Consider the following 8,837-nt stretch of genomic DNA (forward strand, 5'->3'; position numbering starts at 1 on the left):
TTTTTTTTTTTTTTTCCTATTTTTAGTACAAATAGGATCTCATTCTTGCTCAGGCTAGTGTCAAACTCCTGAGCTCAAGCAACCCACCTGCTCAGGCTTCCAGATCTTATGCACAGGGCTTAGCTTCAGGGCAGAGAATCCAGGGTTAGTATTTGGGGGCATTCTCTCCCAGACGCTTCTCTCTGCAAATGCAGCAGAGAATCTTAGATTACCCTTCCCTCCCTTTTTGAACTCTCTCAGAAATGCTGCCCTGGAGACCAAGGACAGGGCTCAGCAGCCTGCTGATCTGCCCTTTCCTCTAAAACCCACTCCAGCACCCAGATCCCTCCTGGCCATGAAAGCAAACCAGCCCCACACTGCATTATGGTGTCAGGAGAATGAGGACCCAGTATAAACAGCAAAGTAAAGTTATTCTCCTTCTCCTGCACCAGCGTTGTGTCCCCTTTATGGAGAACCCTTGCTGTGTCTTGAGCCCTTTATGGAGAACCCTTGCTGTGTCTTGAGCTCTCCAGTTGCAGTGGGATGTACCCTCTGTTTAATGCCCAGTTCTAAAGAGATAAAATGACATCTAAGCCTTGCCCAGAGAGAGCCTGAAGCTCAATGTTCTCGATCAATTTCAGCAATTTTTTACAGTGAACATGTGGAAACATGAGGTCTCGGACTTGATGTTAAAAGACTCACATTTCTATTCTTTCCCCTCATATCCTCAAAATCAGGGGTGAGGGTGGGAAAACAATGGAAAGAGGGTGGTGACCAACACTGCACCATCATGTACCCGGAACCAAGAACCCTGGCAGGTGGACGCGTCACTCCTCCTCCGAGGGCAGTGCCCACAGCAAACCACCGACAGGACCAGCGCCAGGAGGGAGGACCCTGACTTAGTTTATTCACAAATTTATCAACAATAATTTATCGTGTCAGGGACTGAGGGTTTACAGCCTACAAACTTATAAAAAGAGGAAGGAAAGAGTGAGGAAGTCCTTAAAGATAAATCAAGATCAAGTTCCCAAACAAAAGTCAGGAGACTGAGAAGTCTGGAAGAGGAAGCAGGGGCAGCTTGCCCATCAGCTGGCCAGGGTCACATGTCCAGGAGTGCAGGCCAGAGCACTGAAGGGTTTAACTCAAAGTGAATTCGTTAACTTTAATTCTGTCAGGGTCTTACTCTGACCTCGCATCGTTGCACCTGAAGTAATTTCACATTCATCACTCTAGTTAGTTACCAAAGCGGGGTGGGCAATGTGCAGGGCGTGACCTGCCCAAGGTCATTGCTGTCTGGCACTGTCCGAACTGAATCAAAATGCTGGTTTTTATTTCTTTGCAGTGCACTCAGCTTTCATCTAAGTAGTTCCTGGACAGTCAGCACAGCCCTCCTCTTAGATCTGTGTATAAAGGGACGTGTAAGTAGACAGAGCGACTTGATTCTCTTTGGAATCTTCCCCTCTATGGAGACATATCACTCACAGCCTGAGATCTTTTCCCATCAGAGCTTGACTCTGTTGTTTATTTTCATCCCAAAATAGCACAAGAGTGATTTTTCTATTATCTTTTACCTTATTATTTTTTTTCTCATAGTGGGAAAATCCTCCTGTGAAATGCCCTGGAAAACCGGAATCGGGACTTTGATTAGCAGTAGGTTGACTCTATTTGGTGGCAGTGTAAATTAATCTCTCAATGTTCAGAAAGTCCTGTGCCCGCGGGATCTGATCTTTTGTGTACTTCAAAGCACGTCCCCTATGTCTGAGAATCTGTGAAGATTCCGTGTGAAACACTTAAGAGGAACAGCTTCGGTTATACACAACCAAAGGCAGGCCTTTGAGGTCAAATTGGCTTTTTTTTTTTCCATGTTGTTTTATTTAGAATCAAAGAGATTCAAAATCCTGAGCACGCATTAGCATTTCAAACTTTGTCCTAGGTGTGCACCTGCAGAAACAGCACACCTCTCTGCTGCCCTGCCCCCTCTGTATCTGACTTACTTTTCCTCATCAATCAAACCATTGATTAATTTCTCTTCTGTAGGAAAGAGAAATCGTGACTCTTTCTACACTTTCCATCACTCAATACTCAACCCATGTTAGACACCAAAGCCTCCTTTCATCCCCAATGTTCCTGTAGCTTCTGTACATAAGTCCTATTAGTACCCGTCACCCTGAGTGTTAATTATGCACTTCACTCTCTCCAAGTAGACTGTGTGCTCCTTGAGAACAGGGACGAAAGCCTTGTCACCTCTATCAATTAAGATGATTGACAGAATATTCAGTGTTTAGTAAACCCTCAGAGCAGATTTACGGAATGGATGAAGGGGGAGTGATGGAAAGAATAAATGAACGATCTCACTTAACATCCAGAGCAATCTTTCACGAGAGATGATAGCACATCAAGTTTTGAGATGGGAATTCTAAAGATCAGAATGCTCGATGCATAATAATGGCTCTGCAGAAAAATACAAACTGCAGGAGTACAACTAAAATTCAAGGTTTTAATCATTTCAGAATCTGCCTCTACGTAGAAGATGCAGATTAAAGTTGGATTTGTTAGTGTTCGATGCAGGAAGCAGATAAAGTTAGAAAAAATACAGTTCTGATGCCTGATTCTTGTACAAGTATGTAGGCCGTCAAGTATAGCTTGGTAGAGACTTTTTTTTTTCTTTAATGCCCGATGTTTGAAAACTAAGGGAACTCTGGAAGAGAATTCTCAGTACTTTCATTGAAATCAACAAGGGATCTGTCAACTCTAAGCTCCTAAGACCTCAAAGGCCTATGACCCAGTGTCAGAAATAATAAGGGAGGATTATGGAAGACGATTCCCACGTTCTGGGAATAGACTGGGTGATTTCCAGGGAGGGTTGGTTTTGAGGAGTGAGGTATGTGGGATTGATGGCTCACTGATCTGTAGGGCCGGGGGATCCAGGACACGAAATCCGGCAGCCCCCGAGCCAGTCCCATGTGCCTCATCGGAGTTGCCCTTGACCATCTGCTCACTCTGTCTCCAAGACACCAAGCATTTAAATGAGAACATACCTTCTCACAAGTGATTTCTCTCCAATTATTTTAAAGAATAGCATCATAATTTTAAAACAGAAATGAAAATAGCTCATATAATAACAGTAAATTATATGCATTTCATAACTGCCTTAACACAGGTTTCAGAGTATAAATGATTAGTATGAAGAAAAGGCATGGTCCTAATTTGTCTTGTTTATCAGGCACTCTATTGTAGTAAAACAATCTGGGACGTGGTATTTGAACACTTGGAGTGGAGCCCCACTCTGCTATTTCATAATTACGTGAATGTGGTCATACCTCTGGGTTTCTCTGAGCCCCAGATCCTCAGCATGTAAGATACGAATCCTAGTCCCCATTTCCCAGGGTGAGTAGCGGGACTGAATGAGACAAGGTGGTTGCCAGACTTCCTACGTCGACTCCGCAGTTGAGTTTTGTGACGTTAGGTAAGTTGTGTGATCCGACCCTCATTAAGCCTCATGTGAAGCAGAAAAACCAGCAACCATCACACAGGGTTGTTGTGAAAAGTAAATAAATTAACATAGCCATGCACACATCACGGCATTTTATTCAACCATGGATGAAATGTAGAAGGGCGGTTCATGAGTTATTTATTTATCTTTTATTAAATCATAGCTGTGTACATTAATGCAATCATGGGGTACAACGTGCGGGTTTTATATACAATCTGAAATATTTTCATCGCTTAAGTCATGGAAGAAGCCCAAGTGCCCATTGGTCCATGAGTTTTTAGTGGTGCTTCCATCTTCCATCACCCTATCTTTGCTGCCCCCTTTCTGTGTTTAGACGTGTTTAGATACACACACACGCTCACACACACTCATACACACACACACACACACTCATACACACACACACGCACACACTCACACTCACACACACACGCGCGCACACACGCACACACTCATACACACACTCACACACATTCACACACACGCACACACTCACACACACACTCACACACACACACACACACTCACACACACTTCCCATTGCGTCACAGCTGCCCACAGTGCTCAGCAGAGTAACAGGCTATGTGGTGGGTTGCCCAGAACACCAGGCTAGACCCTGCAACCTGAGTGTGTAGCAGGCTAGACTGTGTAGGCAGATTTGTGTGGGTGGACGCTCTGCTGGTCACATAATGACCAGCCCTGCTGGACACATTCTCAGCTGGGTCCTCTCTCTCCGAGAAGCATGACAGCGTGTGTGAAACCCAAGAACTCCTGAACTGTCGCAAGTGTTGTCAGAGTGTCGTTTTATTTATTTTTTTCCTCCCTTCTTCCCTGACTGGCAGCTTCTTTCATCGTCAAATGTGGATTCAGAGTGCCCATTACAAGTGCCCATCGGCCCGGGCATGGTCAACAAGCTGTGGTATATGTATACCACGGATACTATTCAGCCATAAGAAGATGGACACTTTGGATCTTTCATTAAGATGTAATGTCTTTTAATTATTATTATTATTAAATCATAGCTGTGTACATTAATGCAATCACAGGGTACAGTAGGGTGTTTTCATATACATTTTGAAATACTCTCAAACGTAGAGTTCATGTCATTCTCTTAGTTATTGAGTCAAGACGTTCATACTCTGCTTTTAGAAAGATTCACTTGTACCCTTGTAGGATAAACCATAGAAGTGACCCCTCCAATAACCCTCCCTCCACCCATCTACCCCCCTCCCCTCCCCTCTCCCTCCCCCAAGATGTAATGTCTTTACGACATTTTTTGGATTTTTTTGGATGGAGTTGAAGCACATTCTTCTTAGTAAAGTATCACAAGAATGGAAAAGCAAGTATCCAATGTAATCAACACAAATGTGAAGGTAGTAGATGAACTAATGCAGGTCCACATAGGAGAAATACTCAATCTGATTCAAGCTGGGGGGAGGGGAATGGGGGAGGGGCAAGGTGGAGGCTGGAGGGGAGGGGTGTGCTCCTACCTCACGGGCACACTGTACAGGTGTGAGGCACAGCTCCTGGGGGTGGGACACAACTGGAACAGGGCCCTTACGTAACAGATGCAAACACTGTAACCTCAGTGTTTGAAGGCTCACATTGTTGTACCTGTGAGTGGAATTATAGAGAAGTGCCAGCACACTGAGTTTGAATTAATCAAGGGTCCTTTATTAGGCCAGCCAGTCAAGAGCAGGCTCACGCCACAAAGTCTCTTGACCACCTGAAGCAGGGAGCCAATGTTTTTATATGGCACTTCAATCACAACATTAATATGAAATAAAAAAGTAAAATTTTCCTATGAAAAAAAGGAATGAGAGTTATGTGTTAATCATGTGCTATAGCTTGACAAAAACCTTTTTGGTTAATATTATGACGTAGCATCTTGTTACATGGCCCTAAATGATGTTTATCTCTCTATCTCATGCTTTTAAAAAAAATTAGACAAAAAGACTGGTGTCCAGTAACTTTCAGGCAGTGTTTTATCTAACACACTTGACAGGACATTGCATTAACGAGACCTGTGCACTGGATCTCGCGGTCAGTGTCAAGGGCATGCTGCCCACCTGCACTCAGAGGCAGGCCTGCTCTCAGAAAGAGCTAGACGGCCTCTGAAACATTGACAGCAGCTCCCAAAGCCCCCAGAACCTTTCCACAAGCACCTGACGTTTGCAGTGTGAATGGGTTAGGGATGAGGGGTAAATGCAGGGCCGGGCTGGCAGCTCAGCCGGGCACAGGACAGGCGATTTCTCTCATGCATTCTACCCCCACATACGTTTACTCTGTGCAGGAAAAGCAATAGCCAAGTGTTAGAGGAAAGAAAAACAGCTGGGAGCCCAAAGACTGGGATTCTAGCCCTGCCCCCACACATCGTATTTGCATCATGGGGACAGCCCACATGACCTTTCTGGACCCCTGTCACCACTGCTTTTTACATGTGAAATGGGGAAAGTGGCCACCTCCCAGGTGAATATTGTAGCTAACACTGCTTTGAAAATTCTACCCAGCCTCCCAGTGTGTTGGTCAAGCAGGGGTCCTCAGACTGTTGGCTGCGGGACAAGTCGGCTGCTGAGCAGCACAGGCAGCGGTGGCAAAAACACCCGGTGGGCTGGATAAATGTCCTAGGCAGGCCACATGTGGCCCGTGGGCCGTAGTTTGAGGACGCCTGGTCAAAAGCATGATGGTGATGATTATACAATGATTATCACTATCACCTGTGTGAGGTGTGAGGGAAATAAAATCTGGTCCTCAGTCTCAAGGGTCTAACACTTTCAGCCTTTCAGCCAGAGAAAAGAAAGAGTCATGTGAAAGGAAAGGAAAGGTCTGAGTGAGACAGAGGCAGAGAAAGATCTTCAGGAGATAAAAACAACAGTTGCTTGTTATTGGAATCACTGTGACTCAGTACATGGCAGACACAGAGAGATGTCCCCTTACTGAGTGGATTTGCAGAGAATGCAGGTTGGCGTCTCTCTCTCTCATCCCCACAGTGACTTCTGTGGTACGTAGAAGAAGCCTCGTGTGTCACGTGACTATGAGTTCATTCCGTGTTCGAGACCTGGACTCCCCAATCTCTATGCTTCTGTGGCATACTTCCAGAAAAAAGTGTGTTTTGATGAAATATGTACCACACACAGCAGTGGACGTGGACTGTTTAGCATCTGAAACTCACCTGGACGGGAGTCCTGCTCCATCGCTGACCCGACGCTGCTCAGAAACTGTCTTTGATCATCTCTGTGCTTTTTTTTTTTTTTTTATTAAATGAGAAGGGTATTCTTAGTTGCATTATAGTTTATTTGACAAATAAATGAGAAGTGAGTGAGAGGGTGAAGGGAGCAGGGTTCGGTAAATCAGAACTTTGCAAGTCAGAACTCTGCCAGCCAGTACAGCGCCTGGCACAGGCTGGAAGTTCCATCAATTGTCTGCTGATAAAACTGAACTTCTGAGATGTGTGATTTTTTTTTTTTTTTGCTCCAACTCATCCTTCAGAGACCTTTCCCGGCAGCACTGTGTGGCTCTGGCAGTGGCACCCGGGCACACTCTTAGTGTGACAATTTCTAGTAATATACTAAAAAAAAATTCAGGATTCTTGGTTCTAACCTAAGTTTTACTTGCACATTATTTATGAAGAAAGTTTCTTAAGCAACTTAGTCATTTACACTGGACGTTAATGAGGTTATTGATACTATTTAAGAGAGTTTAACCAGCATGTGCCATAATAAAACTTTGAATTTCTCCCACAAAGTGTTTAAAATTGTAATAAAATGATATCTAGTTTTATTCTGTTTAAAACCTGTCTTCACTCGGTTTTGCAGGCCGTTTGTATACGCACCTGCATGCAGTCTGCCCTGAAGGCACTTCTGGGTCCGACTTGCTTGCTTGTTGTGGAATGAGTGAGTGAATTAATTAACTGTGCACTCCTTTCCAGCTGTTAACAGCCTTCCATGGTAAGCTGGTAAGAAGCTAATCACAATTACATCACTTCTTCAGCAAAGCAGGTCTAGCAGGGCCAGTGCTTGCCAAAATTCAAAGCAGTTGGTTGCTAGATATCTTTGAAACTAATAACTATCTCTAGAAATTAAATGTCATGTATCACTTTACAGTTTTCAGATTTGCTTCATTTAATTCCCTTCACAATCTTGAGCCACGAGAAAAACTGTTGCCAGTCGATGGTACTTTCGTTCTGGTTGTCTGGTTTGGATGACACAACAAAAAATATGATTGGTGGGACCACACCTACGGTGCCTCTCACAAGGGTGCATGTGAAATTCAGGAGGCGTAGAATATAAATGTCTTAACACAATCACTAAGAAAATGCCGTGAAGGCTATGTTGACCAGTTTGATGAAAACGTTTAAAATTGTATATAAAACCAGCACATTGTACCCGTGACTGCATTAATGTACACAGCTATGATTTAATAAAAACAACAACAACAACAAAAATACCATTTCATAGAGACAATTGCTTAAATGTGAATAGCAGTACACAGATACTCCTCGGTTTATGACAGCGTCACATCACAATAAGCCTATCATTAAGTCAAATATATTGTAAGTTGAAGATACATGTAATACCTTGATAAACAGATCCAACAGTTGAAAAAGCATAATTTGAACTATTGTAATATTGGCTGCTTCTTGACTTGCAATTGGGTAATGTCCTAATAAATGCATAATAAAGTTGAAAAATAAAAAAAAAATATTATTGACGGGGTAGCTTTAAAGACAGAAATGCGTTTTCTCACATTTCTGGAGTCTAGACGTCCGTGATCAAGGTGCCGGACTGGCCATTCCTGGAGAGGTCGTGAAGACCCTCTTCTCGTCCTGCAGACAGCTGCTTTACTACTCTGTCACCTGTCAGAAAGAGAGGCAGAGAGAGAGGAGAGACACGCCAGTGTCTTAGCTGGTTAGGGCACTAACCTCATCATGGGGCCGCACTCACACGACTTCATCTAATGCTATTTACCCTCCCAATTGCCATTGCCAGGAATCATCATGCTGGGCTTTAGAGCTTCAAAGTATGAACTCCATGAAAAATGCAAATGTCCGATCTATACCACCTGCTTCCCCATGGAGGAGACTCAGGCTGAGAGGCAGCTACAGCTTGTCCTAAGTCTCATCTGGAACCCACCAAAATTCTTCCAGTCCTGCATTCTATAGTTTTTCCAAAGAAGTTTTCTATATGCCTCCCTCCAAAGATTCTCTAACCCCAAATCATTTTCATGCTATTTTGTCCTGGTTGTCTTAACTTAGATAGGTCGCCTTCGGCGGGGGTGACTAATTCCAGCAGAGTGCATTTGCCAGTGTCTGGAGATGTGTTTTCCCATCACAACCAGGGGTGAGGGGTTGCCACCGTCATCCAGC

This window comes from Otolemur garnettii, unplaced genomic scaffold, assembly GCF_000181295.1.
Source record: "Otolemur garnettii isolate 467f Iridium unplaced genomic scaffold, OtoGar3 scaffold00198, whole genome shotgun sequence".
Taxonomy (NCBI): domain Eukaryota; kingdom Metazoa; phylum Chordata; class Mammalia; order Primates; family Galagidae; genus Otolemur; species Otolemur garnettii.